The 18229-nt window shown below is 36.4% G+C and overlaps 1 protein-coding gene across 2 annotated transcripts in view; it reads right to left on the reverse strand.

Moving 5' to 3' along the window:
• C10H12orf42 (chromosome 10 C12orf42 homolog) overlaps window positions 1-18229 on the reverse strand; it is a 457931-nt gene that overhangs the window by 185073 nt on the left and 254629 nt on the right. The window contains exon 4 of one of the 2 annotated variants that reach the window (XR_008620474.2): window positions 8856-9156. The exons of the other annotated variant lie outside the window; for it this stretch is intronic. The gene's annotated coding sequence lies outside the window, so the exon portion shown is untranslated. Of the gene's footprint in view, window positions 1-8855; window positions 9157-18229 lie in introns of those variants that run through there. 2 annotated transcript variants of the gene reach the window in all.

Consider the following 18229-nt stretch of genomic DNA (forward strand, 5'->3'; position numbering starts at 1 on the left):
TCTCCTAACTCTGTATGGATGGATCGACTCTGTCCCCACGCAGATGTCCCACATCAAGCCACTAATACAATAATGATCTCACCCTGTGTAGTGTATAAGAAGCATTCTAGATCAAGCCCAGGAGTTTGCCACTCTCACTTCTCACTTGGGAATCTTGCTCTGTTATTTCTCTCATCTTTTCCTCTACCTTCAGTCTCTTCCTCTTCACTGGCTTCTTCCAGTCTACAAACATAATCTCATTCCATTCATTCATTGATTTCTTTATTCAGTCATTCACATTAATTGCACACCTATTATATACAGTGTATAAAAATTATTACTCATCCTCAACAACATATGTTCTCATCACTTCAAGGAGATACCCTCTTCTTTCTCACTGGGATCAAAGTGAATTAATGAGAATATCTTCAGTATCCCTTTCTTCATTATAATTCTCCACATCTGCCTTCCTTCCTGTCTCTTCACTTTTGTCTTAAAGGAGGATATTTCTGGTCTTCGTTTATCAATTAGAATGGTTTCTGCACACCTCTTAATAAGGAAATGTATTATTTCACATAGCAGGAAGTCCTGTGATAGTACAGGCTCCAGGCAGAGTATGACCAATGCTCTGGTTGCTTTCCTATGAGATTCTCTCAGCGATTCAAAAACACAAAGGCAAGACAGTGGTTGTGTTTGGGAAGGTGAGGGAAGAGAGAGAATGGAACACTAAGCAGGGATCGTCAATTATATTTATAATTTATTTCCTTTAGCTGGTTTGTGGGTACTTGGGTATACATTAGTCTAGTCTTACCATTTTGTGTGAAAAGAAACATAAGATTTAAATATATTAATACAATGATTATTTGTAACCACACCCAACTCAAGAGTGCTTCTGAAGTCCCTTGTGTTTCCTTCCACATTTTTCTTTTCCATCCAGACTCCCAGAGGGAATGACTATATGGAAGTGTGTGAATCTTTGAATTTTATGTAAATTGAATAATTCTATATCTCATTTTTTACTTTTATTCTTCTATGACTTTACTTGTTTCTCTAACATAGTATTCTAGGATTCATATATGCTAATGCATATAGCTACAGTTCATTTGTTTTCAGCAATAAATAGTATTTTATTACACAAGTTAGCTACAACCGAACCCTGTGGGAAATGTCAAGAAGCCACCACATCTGAGGAGTGAGAGTTTTGAGGCATACCCATGAAGTTTGCCAGAGTTCATGAAAAAGTTTGTAAACGTGACAATTTGATAAAGTTTGAGTTTATTGAACATATATTACTGTTCTATGCTGCAAAACAAATTATTGGCTAAGTGATTTGTTTAAATGATCAAATATTAATTACATTGGATTTAAATTATTAAACATATTGGCTGAAAACAATACACAATTATTATCTCACAATTTCTATGAACCAGAAGTATGGGCACAGCTTAGCTGGGTTCTCTGCTTGGTTTTCACATGGCCACAAACAGCATGTTAGCAAGGGCTGAGTTCTCATCTGGTGGCTTGGCAGAGAAAACTACTTGCTTCTAAGCTCCCTTGAGTTGTTGGAAGGATTTATTTTTTTTAATGGCTGAAGGAGTCATAAAATGTTCCTTCTTCAAAGCCAGCAACTGACAGAAAGAACTACTCTAGAGCAAGCTGGCTTGGTACCAAGGAGGAGTCTTATTTAATGAAATATAGTCATGGATGTGATAGCCCTTCATCTTTGCCATAGTCTATCACTTAGAAGAAAGTATCAGGATCCATTCACACTCAAGAGGAGAGGATTATATAGGGAAATGAATACCAGGAAACAAGAATCATAAGGACTATTTTAACATGTGTCCATCACAGAGTCATCTTCAAAGATGCCACATTTGACAAGGCCTCTTGTCTGACCCCCACTACCACTGGAGAACAATGGCCTCTCCTTCACTTATTCACTCCCGAAATTATTGAAGTTTTCCTTCTCTGTCTTCATTAATCCTACCAGCTACATAAATATTAGTCTTCTAAAATAATTAACTTTTACTTTGTTGATTCTCTCAGTTATATGTTGATTTGCTATTTCATTTATTTTTTGCTCTTATATTAAACATAATTTTTAAAAATTTCTGTGGACTTATGCTGTTCTTCTTATAACTTGAGTTGGATTTTTAGTTCATAATTTTTTACCTTTCTTTTTCTAGATTTAAGCATTCAAGGCTCTGCTCTAGCTATATCCCACAAGTTTTTATACATACTGTCTTTTATTATTTATATAATATTTACAGTATAATTTCCAGTATATTTTCTTCTACACCTATGAAATATTTAGAAGCACATTTTAAATTTATAAGTGTATGAGGTTTTCTAAATTATCCTTTAAAAATTGATTCTTAATTTTGTTGTGGTCTGACATATAATGTTTTCAATGGACCTCACATTTTATAGCAATTTTAGTTTTATAGCAAAATTGAGCAGAAAGTGTAGAGATTTCCCATATATTCCTGCCTTCACACATGCATAGCCTCCACCATTATCAGTATCCCCCACCAGAATGGTACATTTATTACAACTGATAAGCTGCATTGGCACATCCTTTTCACTTGAAGTCCAGAGTTTATATTAGGGTTCACTCTCGGTGCTGTACATTCTATGGGTTTGCATGAGTTTATGATGACATATATCCACCATTATAGTAACATACAAAGTAGTTTGACTGCCTTAAGAATTCATTGTGTTCTGCCTATTCATTTCTTCCTCCTCACTACCCCTCACAACCATTGATTGCTGTCTATGAAAACTTCATAGTTTTCACTTTTCCAGAATATCGTATAGTTGGAATCATACAGTATGCAGTTTTTCAAACAGTCTTCTTTCACTTAGTAACATGCATTTAAGTTTTTTCCATGTCTTTTGATGGCTTGGTAGCTCACTTCTTTTTAGCACTCATCATGATACATCCATTGTCTGGATGTATCGGTCTGTTTATCTGTTCATCTACTGAAAAATAACTTGGATTCTTCCAAGTTTTGAAAATTATGAATAAAGCTATTATACACATTCATGTGCAGATTTTTATGTGGACATAAGTTTTCAACTCCTTTGAGTAAATATCAAGAAGTGCAATTGCTGGATCATATGGTAAGAGTATGTTTAGTTTTGTAGAAAACTGCCAAACTGTCTTCCAAAGTGGCTGTACCCTTTTGCATTCCCACAAGGAATGAATGAGAGTGCCTGTTGTTCTACATCCTTGTCAGCATTTGATGTTGTCAGTGTTTCAGATTTGGCCATTCTAATAGGTGTGTAGTGGTATTTCATTGTTTTAATCTGAATTTCTCTGATGACATATGATGTGAAGCATGTTTTCATATGCTCATTTGCCACCTAGATATCTTTGGTGATAAGTCTGTTTAGGTCTTTGGGCCAATTTTAAATCATATTGTTTGGTTTATATTTAATGAGTTTTAAGAATCTTTTCTGTATTTTGGATAACAGTCCTTTCTCAGATATGCCTTTAGCAAATATTTTCTCCCAGTTTGTGGCTTCTCTTTTTAATCTCTTTATAGTATCTTTAGCACAGTAGAATTTTTTTATATTAATCAAATCGAGCTCACCGACTCTTTCTTTTATGGATTGTGCGTTTGAAATTTTATCTTTAAAGTCATCACCAAATCCAAAGCCATGTACGTTTCTCTCATGTTATTTTTTAAAAGTTTTGGCTGGGTGCAGTCGCTCACACCTGTAATCCCAGCACTTTGGGAGGCCGAGGCGGGAGGATCATGAGGTCAGGAGATCGAGACCATCCTGGCTAACACACGGTGAAATCCCATGTCTACTAAAAATACAAAAAAATTAGCCAGGTGTGGTGGCAGGCGCCTGTAGTCCCAGCTACTCGGGAGACTGAGGCAGGAGAATGACATGAAGCCGGGAGGCAGAGCTTGAAGTGAGCCGAGATCACGCCACTGCACTGCAGCCTGGGCAACAGAGCTAGACTCCTTCTCAAAAAAAAAAAAAGTTCTATAATTTTGTGTTTTACATTTATGTCTATGATACATTTTTAATTAATTTTAGTAAAAGGTGTAAGGTCTGCGTCTAGATTCATTTTTTTTGCATTTGAAAACATTTGAATGTCCAGTTCGTTCAACACTATTCTTTCTTCAAAATAATATTTCGAAGGTTTGAGTTTTTTTATTGATACATAATAGTTGTACCTATTGGGGGGGGTATATGTGATATTTTGACACATCACAAAATGTGTAATGATCTAATCTGGTAATTGAGATATGTGTCACCTCAAACATCTATCTTCCAATTCTGCTCTTCTAGCAACTTTGAACTATACACTAAATTAACATTGCTAACAAGACTATCTCTGCTCCATTGAGTTGCCTTTGCCTCTTCATCAAAGATCGATTGACTATATTTATGTGGCTCTATTTTTGGTCTCTCTATTCTATTTCATTGTTACGTTTGTCTGTTCTTTTGCCAATACCACACTGTCTTGATTTGTAGATTTGTAGTAAGTCTTGAGGTCAGATAGTGTCAGCCCTCCAACTTTGTTCTTTCTTTCAGTATCATGCGGGCGGGCTATTTTGCATATTTTGCCTCTCCATATAAACTTTAAAATAAGTTTGTCAATATCCACAAAATAATCTTTGAGGATTTTGATTGGGAATGCACTGAATCTATAGATCAAGTTGGGAAGAACTGACATCTTGACAATATTGAGTCTTCCTATCCAGGAACATGAAATATCTCTCTGTTTATTTAGTTCTTTGATTTCCTTCATCTGAGTTTTGTAGTTTTTCTCATAAAGAATTTGTGTGTATTTTGTTAGATTTATACCTAAGTACTTAATTTAGGGGTAGTGCTAATGTAAATGGTATCGTGTTTTTAATTCCAAATTTCACTTATTCATTGCTGGTGTTCAAAAAAGTGATTGACTTTTATATATTAACCTTCCACCTTGCAACCTTATTAGTTCCAGGAGTTTTTTGCCAGGGGTTTTTGTCCAGGAGCTTTACAGACATTTTTACAGAGACAATCATGTCACCTACAAAGAAAGACAGTTTTATTTCTTAATTCCCAATCCATATACATTTATTTTGTTCTTATTGCATTAGCTCGAACTTTCATTATGATATCGAAAAGAAGTGGTGAAAAGAGGCATCCTTGCTTTACTCCTGCTGCTAGTGGGTAAGTACAGTTTAGCTATAGGTTGAATTGTAGATATACTTCAACAAGTTAGGGAAGTCCTCTCTATTTATATTTTCACATAAATAGAAACTGAGAGTTTTTATGATGAATGGGTATTGGATTTTGTCAAATGCTTTTTCTAAATATATTGATATGTTATGTAGATTTTCTCTTTTAGCCTGTTGATGCAATGGATTACATTAATCGATTTTTGAATCCTGAGCCTTGGCATCCCTGGGATAAATCCCACTTGGTCATGGAGTGTAATTCTCTTTATACATTGTTGGTGTACTAATTTTTAAAAGTTTGTTGCTTTATTCTTTATGATACATGATATGGTCCATCTATATAACTGTTGTTCATGTGCTTAGGTACAATATTCCATTTATGCCTATTAGAATAAGTGCATCAATTTTATTCTTCTCATTTTCTATATCTTATAATTTTGTGTGTGATTGTTATTCTAAAGAGATTTGTCATGGTGACTTTTTTGTGAATCTGAGGAAGTGGGAGGACTGAGGAAAGGGTTCTTAGTACTGCTGTTATATTCATTGAAAAAAAATTGTTTGGGTAAGAACAATGCCAAATGGACCCTCACCCTGCTAGTGCCTACTCCATTGGTACACAGCAGATCCCATTTACTGCTTAGTGTACTGGGGGATCATGGATCTCACTACATCTGACATTAAATTTACTTTCTTGGACTTTTTTCCAAAAATCACTAATACATTGGGCCACTTAACTTGCTTTGTTTTCTAACCCTGTCTTGCCTTTGTTCCTTCAGTTCCCTCCCCTTCTTCTATTATAATGTCTTTCCCCAACCCACAGACACATATTAAAACCCACCAGGTCCTTTATGAGACATCTCAGGTTTTTCCTTCTGAACATATATATAGCACTTACTTTATTGCTCAGTTATGAATTGTTCTATTTTATACTGCATGATAATCTTCATGAACATGCTTTCTTTCTCCTACTGGATTACTGAATACCTTGATGTCTGGAAATTAATCTTGTTCATTTTTGTAGTCCCAACATTACCGAGGAAGAATTCAATATATAAATGTTAAAATAATATGCAAATTTCCATATTCAAATGCAAAATGTTTCATGGCAATAATTTCATTATTTAAAAATTATTTTGAAAGTGTCTATCTGCCTGAACGTCATAAGTGTTCTGAGTTACAGCAAACTAATTGTTGGATATGAATAGACTTCCATAAATACTTCTGACATTTTTATACTAATTGTTATGTATTTCAAGACCCAGATGTTCCAGAGTTGTGCTAAAACAACTTGAATCAATTTGGCAGCTCAGTTTACACCCATGGGAGGCTTTGTGACAAGTAAAATTACATTTCCTTTTTAGCTAGATTTGTCCCTATTTTCTGTTAACTTGAACTGGCTAAAGAAACCAGGAGAGATTTAATATGAGGGTCAAGAAAACTATAACCTAATGATTGTTTTAGAAGTTTCTTTCCAACTTAAAATTTTCTTATTCCACATCCCCATTATTTTAGATGTTTTCAAATGTTGAACCAGCCTTGCATACCTGAGGTAAATACCAATCGGTCATGGTATATAATTATTTTAATCCATTGTTGGTATACTAATTTTTGGAAACTTATTAACATATCTCTTATGATTTATAATAAAATCCATCTGTATAACTTCCTCATGTGTTTATGCATAGTGTTACATGTATGTAAGTAACTTCCCTGCACTTCAACTTATTCATCTCTAAGTGGCTTTAATAACACTTCGTGTCTGATAGTGTTGAAATAAGCATCAAAAGAGTTCATATATGCAAAGTTTCTAGAGCAGTGCCTTTCACATGGTAGTGTTTAACCACTACCACTGTATTAATATTGTGCTTGGAGATCCAACTATAACTACCTCCCATGTACATGTTGAATTTATGTTTTTAAAATAAAGCCACGAAGAAATTTGAGCTTAAGACATATGCATGCACTAACTATGGAATAACTTAGTTTAAAATTCTTGCCAACTATGGTGGTGGTTTATGTTGGCAAAATAGCTCAGAAATGCTCCTTGTGGTTCTGGAAATAAGGTAAGTCATGCAAGATAATTTCTCTGCCACATCTACAGCCCAGTTACCATTGAGGAAATGCTCTGAGATTGCACTTTAGGAACTTCCATATTTTCCAAATGTTTTATTTTTTTTCTTTATTTTATGAACAAATAAATTTTATTTAAATATTCTAATTACCTGTCACTTTTCAGAATCTTAGTCATCTACAAAGTGCATTGTGAACCTGGTGTGTATTCTAAGTCGACAACAAGTTTTGATCTTACATGTCAGAATGCTATTTTAACACTGAGATGCTTAAGCGTAAAACTGAGATAATAAATTACTGGGCCAGATTTTGCCAGATGAATAAATTCTTTCAATAACAACAGAAAATCTTGTTCCCTCAATGACTTGAAAAATGACTTGAAAAACACATCTCTGAAAACACTTACCTTGAACTCAATGAGCTGTTGATTTACCCCATGCGAGCTGCTCAGTTTTATCACCTGAAAGTGTCTTCTTTAATCATGGCTGAAATGTAGGTTTGCACTTGGATGGTATTTGTGATTATCTCAGTTCACTAAACTGCAAACCTGATTATTCTCCCAATTAAAACAGCAGTGGGTGCATATTTCTCAGCAAGACACATGGAAGGTCTTGAATGACCAAGATTTCATTTCTTTCTCAGAATATTTTATACGATTCAGTAATCAGTAAAATTGGTTCTTCTACAATGGGCCCCCTCTGTCATTAATGAGAATTAGCAAAGTTCTATTGCCTTAAAAAAAAAGTAAAGTGGTCCATTACTGTGAATGAACCTGCTTTTTTGTGTGAGGACTTCTTTTAATTTTAAGGGGGGCTTTCATGCTTTTGTGTTGTGAATTAAATCACCATTTCATGAGGTTTATCCTTGTCAAAGAAGGAAGAAAATCAATCTTTCATTAAATCTATGAGACCAAAAATCCTGCTCACAAAAAGGACTATAGACCTGGCAGATTCAGCAGCATATCGTAGGTAGGGTGTCTAGGGAAACATTACATCCTCATCCAATGTCTGCGCTCTGCAAAAGGTGCATTAATATTTCTTTCAAGGAAGCATTATACTTTTTAAAGTTTTAAATAGTATACAAATGTCAATATTTCTTAAGTAGCTTGTTAGCATGTTCGTTTGGCTATATTTGAGGTTAAATCTTGCCTGCTCTGAAATATATCACAGGCAATCTGGCCTAAGAGGTATAACACAACTGTAGAGTTGTTTTGCAAAACTCCCTCAGTATCAGTGTTGGCTGCTTTTCCTGGTGGGCTTCAATGTCTAGTCTTCAACAATGGTGTGTGTGTGGCATTGTTGGGGAGATGCTGGGATTGAGGATGGAAACGAAGAGGGGGATATCAAACCTAACTGAGATGACAGACAATATTGGCACAGTGACAAGATCCCAGGGTCTGCAGTCAGTTAGAATCCCAGCTTTGTCACTTACCCACTGTGCTCCCTTGGGCAAGTTTACTAGCTGAATCTTGGCTCATTATTTGTAAAATAGACATAATACTGAATGTATGGGGTAGTTCAGAAGATCTTTGATAATTCGCCTGTTTATCACATAGCAGGTGTATTGGTTAGCTTTTACTGCATAACAAACCAACTCAAACTCTGTGACATGCAATAAAAATTCATTTGTTTATTCCTGAATCTGAAATTTGGCAATTTAGACTGTGCTCAGCATGGCAATTCTGGTCTTGGCTGGACTCCCCCATGCATCTGTCAACAGCTCTGCTTCTGCAGTTACTGGGGTGCCTTGGTTCTCCTCCTTGTGCTTTCTCATCCTTCATTGGTTAGTGCAGACTTGTTCCTTTGGGGAAGGAAGGATTCCAAGAGAGCTAAAGGGTGGAAGGCCTCTTGAGGACCAAGGTGGTAACTGGTGCTACGTTAGTTCTATCATGTTCCATTGGGCAAAGAAAGTCACAGGAAACCTGGATTCAAGTAAAAGAGAAAGAGATTCTACCTCTTGAAGAAGAAATATGCAACATCACACTGCAATGAATGTAGATATAGGGAGGCCATCAATGCGGTTAATACACTGCAGGAGGCATGTGGTGGATTGTGGCTGCCACTACAGAAAGACAAATCTGCACCCTAGAGTAGAGTATGGAGGGACATGGGACTAATATGGCCATGGCTTGATTTTGTAAGTAAAATTCTACTGAACTCCCCAGAGTAGAGTAGGAAGGGACATGGGACAAACATGGCCATGGTTTGATTTTGTAAGTAAGTAAAATTATATTGGAACACAGCTACATCCTTTTTTTTTTTTTTTAACCTACTGTGTGTGGCTGCTTTCACACTGCAACAGTACAGCTGAGTAGTTGCAACACAGATGACATGGCCAGCAGAGCCTAAAATACTATGATTCTTTAGAGAAGGAGTCTTCTCTAGAGTTTTGATACTCCAAGTATTGTCTGTGGATCAGCAGCTTTGGCATTGCCTGAGAACTTGTTGGAAATGCAGAATCTCAGGTCTACTGTACCAGAATCTTCATTCTAACAAGAATCCCCCAGAAAATGCACACTAGAGTTTGGGCACCACTGGACCAGAGAGCAGCTACACTGCCTGGATATAATCTGAGGAGTGTAGGAGTCCCAGTGGTAATTATTGAAAGGATAAACTCCAGCTGGAAAACCCAACAACTGTTGTTTCTTTGGAGCCAGCATGACTGCTGTGCTGCTTCCAGGAGCTCTGTCCATCCTTGGGAGAGATTATGCCCTTGATCTAGGAAAACAGAGGGGAATGAAGGCCCTATGAGTGCAGCACAGTGAGAAAGAGCTGTAGGATGCCCCAGTCAAATCAGTTGGCCAGGACTGAGTTCTGATTCCTGAAAGACTAAAGGAAGAGGGACCAGGGAACAGCCAGCGACTTGGTCTGAATCAAGGTGGTAGTAGCCAGCTCTATAAGCTCGATGGAGTCATAAAGGGATAAGGAATCCTAGTTAAGGGATTGACCCTGGTACTGCAGATATCGACCATGGCTGGCAGCTGAGGAGAATTGTGGGCAACTGTGGCTGGGCCATTGGGCTTGCACTTGGGAGTGTGGCTAGTCTCTGCTCTAGTTTTCTTCTTGGGCTTTTAGTTTTTTCTCAAGGGCATATGAGTAAGAATTAGTGCATATGGGGAGTTTTTGTAAGGCTACAAATAGGTACTCTATAATATTTGGATAAAATAAAATCTTCCTCATGGATTTCTTGTGAGCATTGAGTTAATCCATGTAAAGACTTAAAATACTGCTTAAAACACACGCAACGCTCATGAAATGTTACCTATTGTTATAATCATTGTCAGCAGCATCATCTTTGTTGTCATCATCATGATCACCATCAAAATAAAAACTCAAAGTCATTAGAGTCCCAAGTAGCCCTTGGCATCAACTATAATCAGATTCCTTCTTATTTTTCTCCCATGTCTCACCTGTCTTCTCTCTGCACCACTCTCAGGATGTCTTTCCCTTTCTGAAAACCATCTTCCACCTCTTCCAATCCATGTGTTTTCTGGTCTTTCACAATTTTGGTTGCAATTGGCCTTGGCTTACCATTCTAAGAGTCAACCCACTCCTTCAGCTACATTACTAGCTGAAAATTCCCTTCATGTTTCCTACCATAACAGAATCTCATGGGCCCTGCCTATCTTCCTGTATCAGACCATAGGTGGTTAGCTTGCTAATCTGGGATCAGTTCCCCATGAGTCAGGTATCCATCTTTGGTTCAATCAGCTGTTGGGTGGGGGCAAGGATGGGTGATTTCCCTTGGAAGTGGGTGTGCATGAATAGGTATTGAGACTTAGTCTACTCAGTACTCTTTTAAACCATGTTGGTCTGGGGATAAGGAAGGAGATACTGAAGATGCAGATGGTGATGGCTTTATTATCAGAAGGGAGGAAGGAACTAGAGACAAAGTGCTCCTGAACTTCCAGATGGAGACTGGCTTGCGTCCTATCTTGGAAGAATTGTGGAAATGAATCAGAAGTAGGAAAGAGACTATATTACCAGTAAACACCACTCTGAAAATGAGACATTCAACACAGAAACAATTATAGAACTTCTACTATGGGCAAAAGATACCTTATTGGAATTCTTCATATTCAGAATTATTAACACCACTAAGCATTTACTAATATACTACATACAATAAATATTATTACTATCATATAATAAACGTCAACATTTATTAGGTGTTACCATGTGCTAGGCACTAAGATAAATCTTCACCATGTATTTCTTATTTAGATCTCACAGTAACTCTATGAGTCAATCATAGAGATCCTCAAAATGCCTCACAGACTATATAGTCCAGACATCAAGCGACCTAAACAGATGCCAGCCAGGAGTAGATAAGACCATACAAGGGCACATGGGCTCAACATCAGCTCTAGATATAACTTCTATTGTCATCACCCTTAGTAAATGAAGAAACTAAAACACAGGAGAGACACATGCTAGCAAGTCATGATGCTGGGCATTTGAGGCCAGACCATCTGGTTTCAGAGTTCTCACAGCCTACCTACAACCTCCACAGCTCTGAGGAGTCACACTTGCTCCTGAAGTCATGAGAACTGAATTAATAGTGCACTCACAAGACATAACAGTAGTTGGACTGTGTGTAGGCTTATAGTTGGAGTCCTTATTTAATGCCAGAACCGCTGTTTCCATGTCCCAGGCTAAAAGAAATGCTAATCAATTCCTACTTCAAAATTCACTCCAATATTATATTTTTTGCAACATTTCCCAAGTGTCTCTACCCTGCATGATACACAGAATTGGAGTCATGCCATCTTTAATGCAAGGAGCACTTTACATTGCATTAAAATTATGTGAATGTACATTTCCCCAAGAAAACTGTAGGCTCCTAGAAGTCAGGGACTGTGGCTTTCTTGACTCTGTATCCTAAGCACTTAATATAATATTTAAAACACAGTAGATGCCCTGCATGTGTTGCTGAATAAATTAAAAAAATAAATGAATGGTTGATGAAACAAATTGCTCATAGCAGAATGCAATGCTCTAACATCTTTTAATCATTGTAAAGAGACAGTCAGATAAAGTTATTGTAAGAGAATTGCAAATGTCTAATTATATTTCTATTAACCTACATTTTTAGAAAAAGAGGGCATACTTATTGACAAAGAAGTTATAAAAACCATTTGGTCTCAAAATACACAATGGCATTGTTTTCAAACCTTTATGAGAAGCATAGCTGTTTTGTTTAAAAAAAAAAATGAAAACATTTTATTAGGTTTTTCTCCCTGAGTCTTCCTTCTCCTGGCCCTGACAGCCCCCACCCCATAACAGCATACAGCTCTAAGATGCCACTTCATTTATTTAGATTCCATTTTAGTGGATTAGTCATTTACCTAATGGAGCTGGCCTCTCTTGTTCAGAAAGCAAACATATTGAAAGGTAAATACAACTGAACAGATCAAGTAACCACGTCCGGTGGCTGCACCTGCCATTTGGACCACTCTCCATGGGCAATTTGAAAAATATCTGGCAAATTTTCCTATTTACCTTATAAAGGTGGAGGAGTAGAAACAGCACTGCAACATGAGTTAGGAAATTTAGGTCACAGCCATAGCTTTGATCTTAAGAGCAATGTGACCATTGGCTGGTCATTTTCCTCTCTGGGTCTCATTGTCTTGGCTTTTAAAATAAGAGGGTTGGACTATGTTACTTATAAATGTCCTCCCAACCTTAAAATTGTATCTTCATTCATTTGATAAATATTCTCTCAAGACCCAGTCTGAGTAAGACACTTTGTAAGGAATTGTGGGAGAGACAGAGGCACAGACAACATGGCTTCTCCCTACCTCTTGGGCTTAAAACAAACGGGATCAAAAGGAAGCCTGAAAACATGTGTGTTACACTCATTTGTTTTAAGACTATTTAGCCTGTGTTATTAGTCTTTTTCAAAGAATGATTTTAAAATAAATGTATAGGCACTAAACCTCAAGGTGATTACTCAGACCTCTAGATTTAGTGCCTATACACTTATTTAATTAAACACTTGCTGAATCCTAAGCAATTTGGAAAGTTCTTCCAAGGACAAGGTAAAGTGACAGCTTTGAGAGGAGCATTTTCTTATGGTGGATGTGTCTTTTTTTCTCTTCCTTTTCATTCATTGGCTCATGGAGTCAACTACTCTTCCAAGTCTCAGAACATGAATCTTTTCTTGTCTAAGAGAGCCTAGAAAGAAACTAATTGTTAACTTTCTTCTTAAGTGCTTTCCAAATTCAGCACCAGAACTCAGCTCTGAGATCCACCTGTTGTAAGACTGGAAAAGGTAAGGACACTCTAGATTGCAGTTGTGTTTGACCTAAATTTATTTTCTTTCAGTTGTGCTATGAAACATTTTCTCAGACTTCAATTCAGCCTCAATTTTTACAATGGAAACTACTGGAATAATAGCTAAGTTGTGTTTTCTGCACTGGTAAGACCACATCAATATCCTTTTTTCAAATAAATAGTGGTTTGAACAAAAAGTTTATTGGTCTGTGAAATATTGTTTTTAATACTTCACCCTGTCTTTTTAAAAAGTTCTTTATTACACTTTTCAAATTTTTTTTTCTGCTTAAAAAATTTAAAAGGTCACAAAACACCCAAATTCTAATTTCTGAGAAGTCATTTTATCCCACTAACCATCTGCAATAAAATAAGCATCAGATGTGCACTCACAAGATATTGCCACCCTAATATTTGGAATAGAAATAAATGGCAATCAAGTTGGAATAGGTGATGAAACATGTGTTTTAAGAAAGGAAAAACAATATTTTAATAATTACTTTGAAAAAAGTATATGGAAATTCAAATCAATGCAAAAACATATTTTTAATAATTCACTTTATAAAAAGACTCAAAATAAAATATATTTCATATTAGATTTTCCCAGTGCATTGAAAGGAAGTTTGCTAATAAAAATTCCACTTAAATCCAATTTTCATGGCGCTTGTGTAATATTGAAATCATAATCTCCAGCATTATTGTCATGACTATTACTTTACTACTTGCCATTTACTTTAATATAATCATAATTAAACTCCAAATGTTATGGGAAATGTTTTTTAAGAGATAGGGTCTCACTCTGGTGTTTAGGCTAGAGTGCAGTGGCACAATCATAGCTCACTACAGCCTTGAAATCCTGGACTCAAGTGATTCTTCTGCCTCAGCCTCCTGAGTAGCTGGGACTACAGGCACACACCACCATGCCCAGCTATTTGGTTTTTCTTTTTTTTCAGAGATGAGGTCTCACTATATTGCCGAGGCTGATCTCATACTCCTGGACTCAAACGATGCTCCAGCCTCGGCCTCCCAAAGCTCTGGGATTAAACGTGGTAGCCACTGTCCCTGGCCAGAAAATATTATTATATAATGTATATGAAAGTAAGTAAAAATGGGGAAATATCAAAATGATACGTAGTTGACAACATTCCCATGCTATATATGCCCCAGTCTTCACAAATACATTCACATTATCTGTATCCTTATTGTAATTATTAAAATAATTGTATCCTTATTGTAATTATTAAAATAATTTTAATTAATTAGATACTCAGGAAGTAATGCCCTGTTTTATTAAATGTCTTTTGCATTTTCCTGAAAGGCATATTAATATTATAATTATACATTTAATGATTGATGATGCCTTTCTAGTAAGTAGAAAATGCTTCTCTTTGTTAGCAAAACTCTATCCACAATAAGCTTAACAGTGTACTGGTAATTATTTGTAGTTGCTACATTTAATTTTATGAAAATGCTCAGATTTATCCCTTTTTCTCAGCTGTAGAGGACAAAGTCAGGTCACTTGTGTTTTGTCAGAAAAATGGATGTTGTCCATGGCAGTGCCAGCAAGGAAGGAAAGCAAAATAAATATGTGTTATATCTGGAAGGAAGATGTCCTTTAGGGCAGAGGCTCTCAGTGTTGGTTGCCCATTAAAATTACTTGAGGAGATTATCTAAATCCCATTCTACAGCTACACCTCATTCCAATTAAATCAGAATATTTGGCAGTGTGGCCCAGGCATCATTATTTGTTAAATTTTCCAAGGTTGATTCCAATGTTCAGCCAGGGTTAAGAACTGGAGCTACAGGGTAGGCAAGAGAAAAATAGGAATCTGACCTCAGACTGCCTTTATATGTCTCATTTCCAGTAGGTCACATTTATGTTACCAAAGAAAACATTCAGCCACCTGGATCTTCTGGACATGAACTTTCTAGTCCCATAACATGCACGGATCCTAATCCCTGGCCTGCTGGAGGCTTGGGCTGATGTCAACCTAATAAGGGCTCTTGCAGTGATTGGCAGATACCCTCTAAAAAGACAAGGGTTAACTGCTCCAAACACCCACACTGGCAGTATGGCATCTCTGAGATCACCTGTTCAAGGTGTTTTGGTCCATGCATAGGTTGGCTCAGGAATAGATGCCTAGACATAGGCAGTGATGGTACTCACTCTAAGTACTCCATGTACTAGAGGAATCTTCCCCCATGTTCAGCCTGAGCCCCTGAAGACCTGTCCTGACAGTTCTCTGTCAACTGTAAATATTCCTCTTTCCCTAAGCAGTGTTCAGCATTCTTTGAAAAAAAAAAAAAAGAAAAATTTCTAAGTTAGTATAAAGTCTCTAAATTAGTAGCATTCTGAGCAACAATGTTGCTATGAACATACATAACTATACTATAAATAACCACATATAGAATTTCCCCTCTTTTTTATCTTGATTCCAAGGCCATACATCTAACATATTTTTCACTTCGATACAATGTATTTTTTACTTTCTTTTCTCACTTCCTTCCTGAGCCCCTATCTTGTCATTAATGTTCTCTCCACTTCCTCAAAATCTATCCAGTGTGCCATGGACACACCATGTTTAAACTAATACTCCTGCTAAATAACCAAAGATGATTCTGAGGTACATGGACATCTCTGTAGGTCTTTTTATTTGTGGTGACATCAGAAGCACATATCTTAATTCATCTCTTTAAAGAACATACTTAAAGAGTCAACAGAAGCAAAGGGGGAAAACAAGGAAAGAAGATATTGTTGTATTATCCTATTTTCACCAAGCATCAGGAACAAATGTAATAAATAAACATCTAAAATGAATAGAATTGTTTAAGTAATCCCAGAGGATGAACAGTAATAATGTCCTTTTCAAAATTTGAGCCCCATTCCAACAGTGTGACAGGTAACTAATACTATTATGTTGAGTTAAGAAAATTCAGTTGGAAACAGGCAGTGAAAAACTCACCTAGTAAAGATAAATGAACATAAGCTTCAGCGGTGGTTATTTTCTGTATAACCGTGGGCAAGATTATTAAGCTCTCTTGGTTCCAGTTCTCTTACCTGTACAATGGTAATCATTCCTGAGGGACATTATTTGTTCACAAAATAAGTACAAGCTATGGAATCACAAAGATGTGTGATTGAATTCCACTTATGTTGAACACTAGAGGAGTAATCACAGGCAAGTCAATTAACTTTTCTGAGCTTCACATTTTTCATGTAAAAAAACAGTGAAAATAAACCCTAACATAGAGAGTTATTTTTAAAATAATGAGATAACATAAATAAAATGCCTTGTTAGATGCCAGGAGCACTCTAAGCACTTTATAATTGATATTGATTATTATTTCTCAGAACACTAGGAGCTGCCACGAAGATTACTAATTGTAAGAGCCAAATACTGGGCCAAAAAATTCTTAATTTGTTCCATAAACATTTATTAAGCCTTGATACATAGAAGCCAATGTGCAGAAATAAACAAATGTATAAAACATTACTTTGCCCTAAATCAGTTATGATTTAGATGAGATATGGGACACGTATACACCTAACTATTGGACCAGGCAGTCTGTTGGCTATCAGGTGCCTGATACTTGCCCAAACCAAGCCCATTAAGATACTAGAAGGAGTGTCTAGCTAGAGCAATACAGAGGTCAGAGGGAAGAGGTAGCCTTTGAGCTGGACTTTGAAGGAGCTGGACAGGCCAACATGTGAGTGAAGGACATCCAGGGGTGACAGATGTGAATTAGTCAACAAAGTAGCCAAAATAATGGGCAAAGTTCATTTAATTTGGCCATATTTCTTTTACAAAATAGAAGTGATTGGCAGTAGTTAGCTTGCTAACCAATTATTATGAGTTATCACAAAGTTGCCAATTTGGTTCCAACTTACAGATTCAGTCATAGTAAACGGAAATAAACCAATATTTTAAAATTCAAAACATGGAAGCCCTCCATGTAACTCCAAGAAATGTTCTCTTTAAATAGTTGAAGCAGAAAGATGCCATGTCATTGAGAATATCACCTCTCTCAATACCAAATCAAGTTTGTTGGGCGATTTCTTTTAAGTAAACCCAACTGGAAATCAAAGTGACTTTTACTGAGGGAAGTTTTGCTGGATAAACATTTACCATATATTAATTTACCTCTTTAGCAATTAATTATATTTTAAGAGGGCTGGATTTAAAGGATTTGGAAGAATACCAAAATATATTCAAATGATCTTATGCCATATGACTCTGTACCATATGTGAACAAACTTAATTAAACTGATTTCAAAAAAAAAGATGTCACTGTTTGCCTACAGTGTGGATATAACCCTTGGAACCTAAACATTCCAAATATTGGAAATGAAGTCATAAAAGTAGTTCAACCGTGCAAAGATTTAATATCTTTTTAAAGACATAGACCTGAGTGAAAGGGATTATCTATTCATATGGTCAGAGTAAACAATCCACTTTGTGGCCCAACAGATGGAGGCTTTGAATCTGGGAAGGAGAAAGCAGAGAAGAATAAAAATGCAGAGCTTAAAATGACCATTGGACTATGTTTTTAAAAGCTTTCTTCCCTACTCAGTGTGAGCCCAGAGGCTCATTATTGTAGGTAGAAGGAAACATGAAAATCCTTTGGGTGTGAAATTTATCAGTCTACATTATTTATTCCTAGCAGGTATGCTTCATTTTTAATATGCATAGTTAATTTTGTAAAAACTGAAATAAGATTTTC

Source organism: Pan paniscus, chromosome 10, assembly GCF_029289425.2.
Source record: "Pan paniscus chromosome 10, NHGRI_mPanPan1-v2.0_pri, whole genome shotgun sequence".
In the NCBI taxonomy this organism is placed as follows: domain Eukaryota; kingdom Metazoa; phylum Chordata; class Mammalia; order Primates; family Hominidae; genus Pan; species Pan paniscus.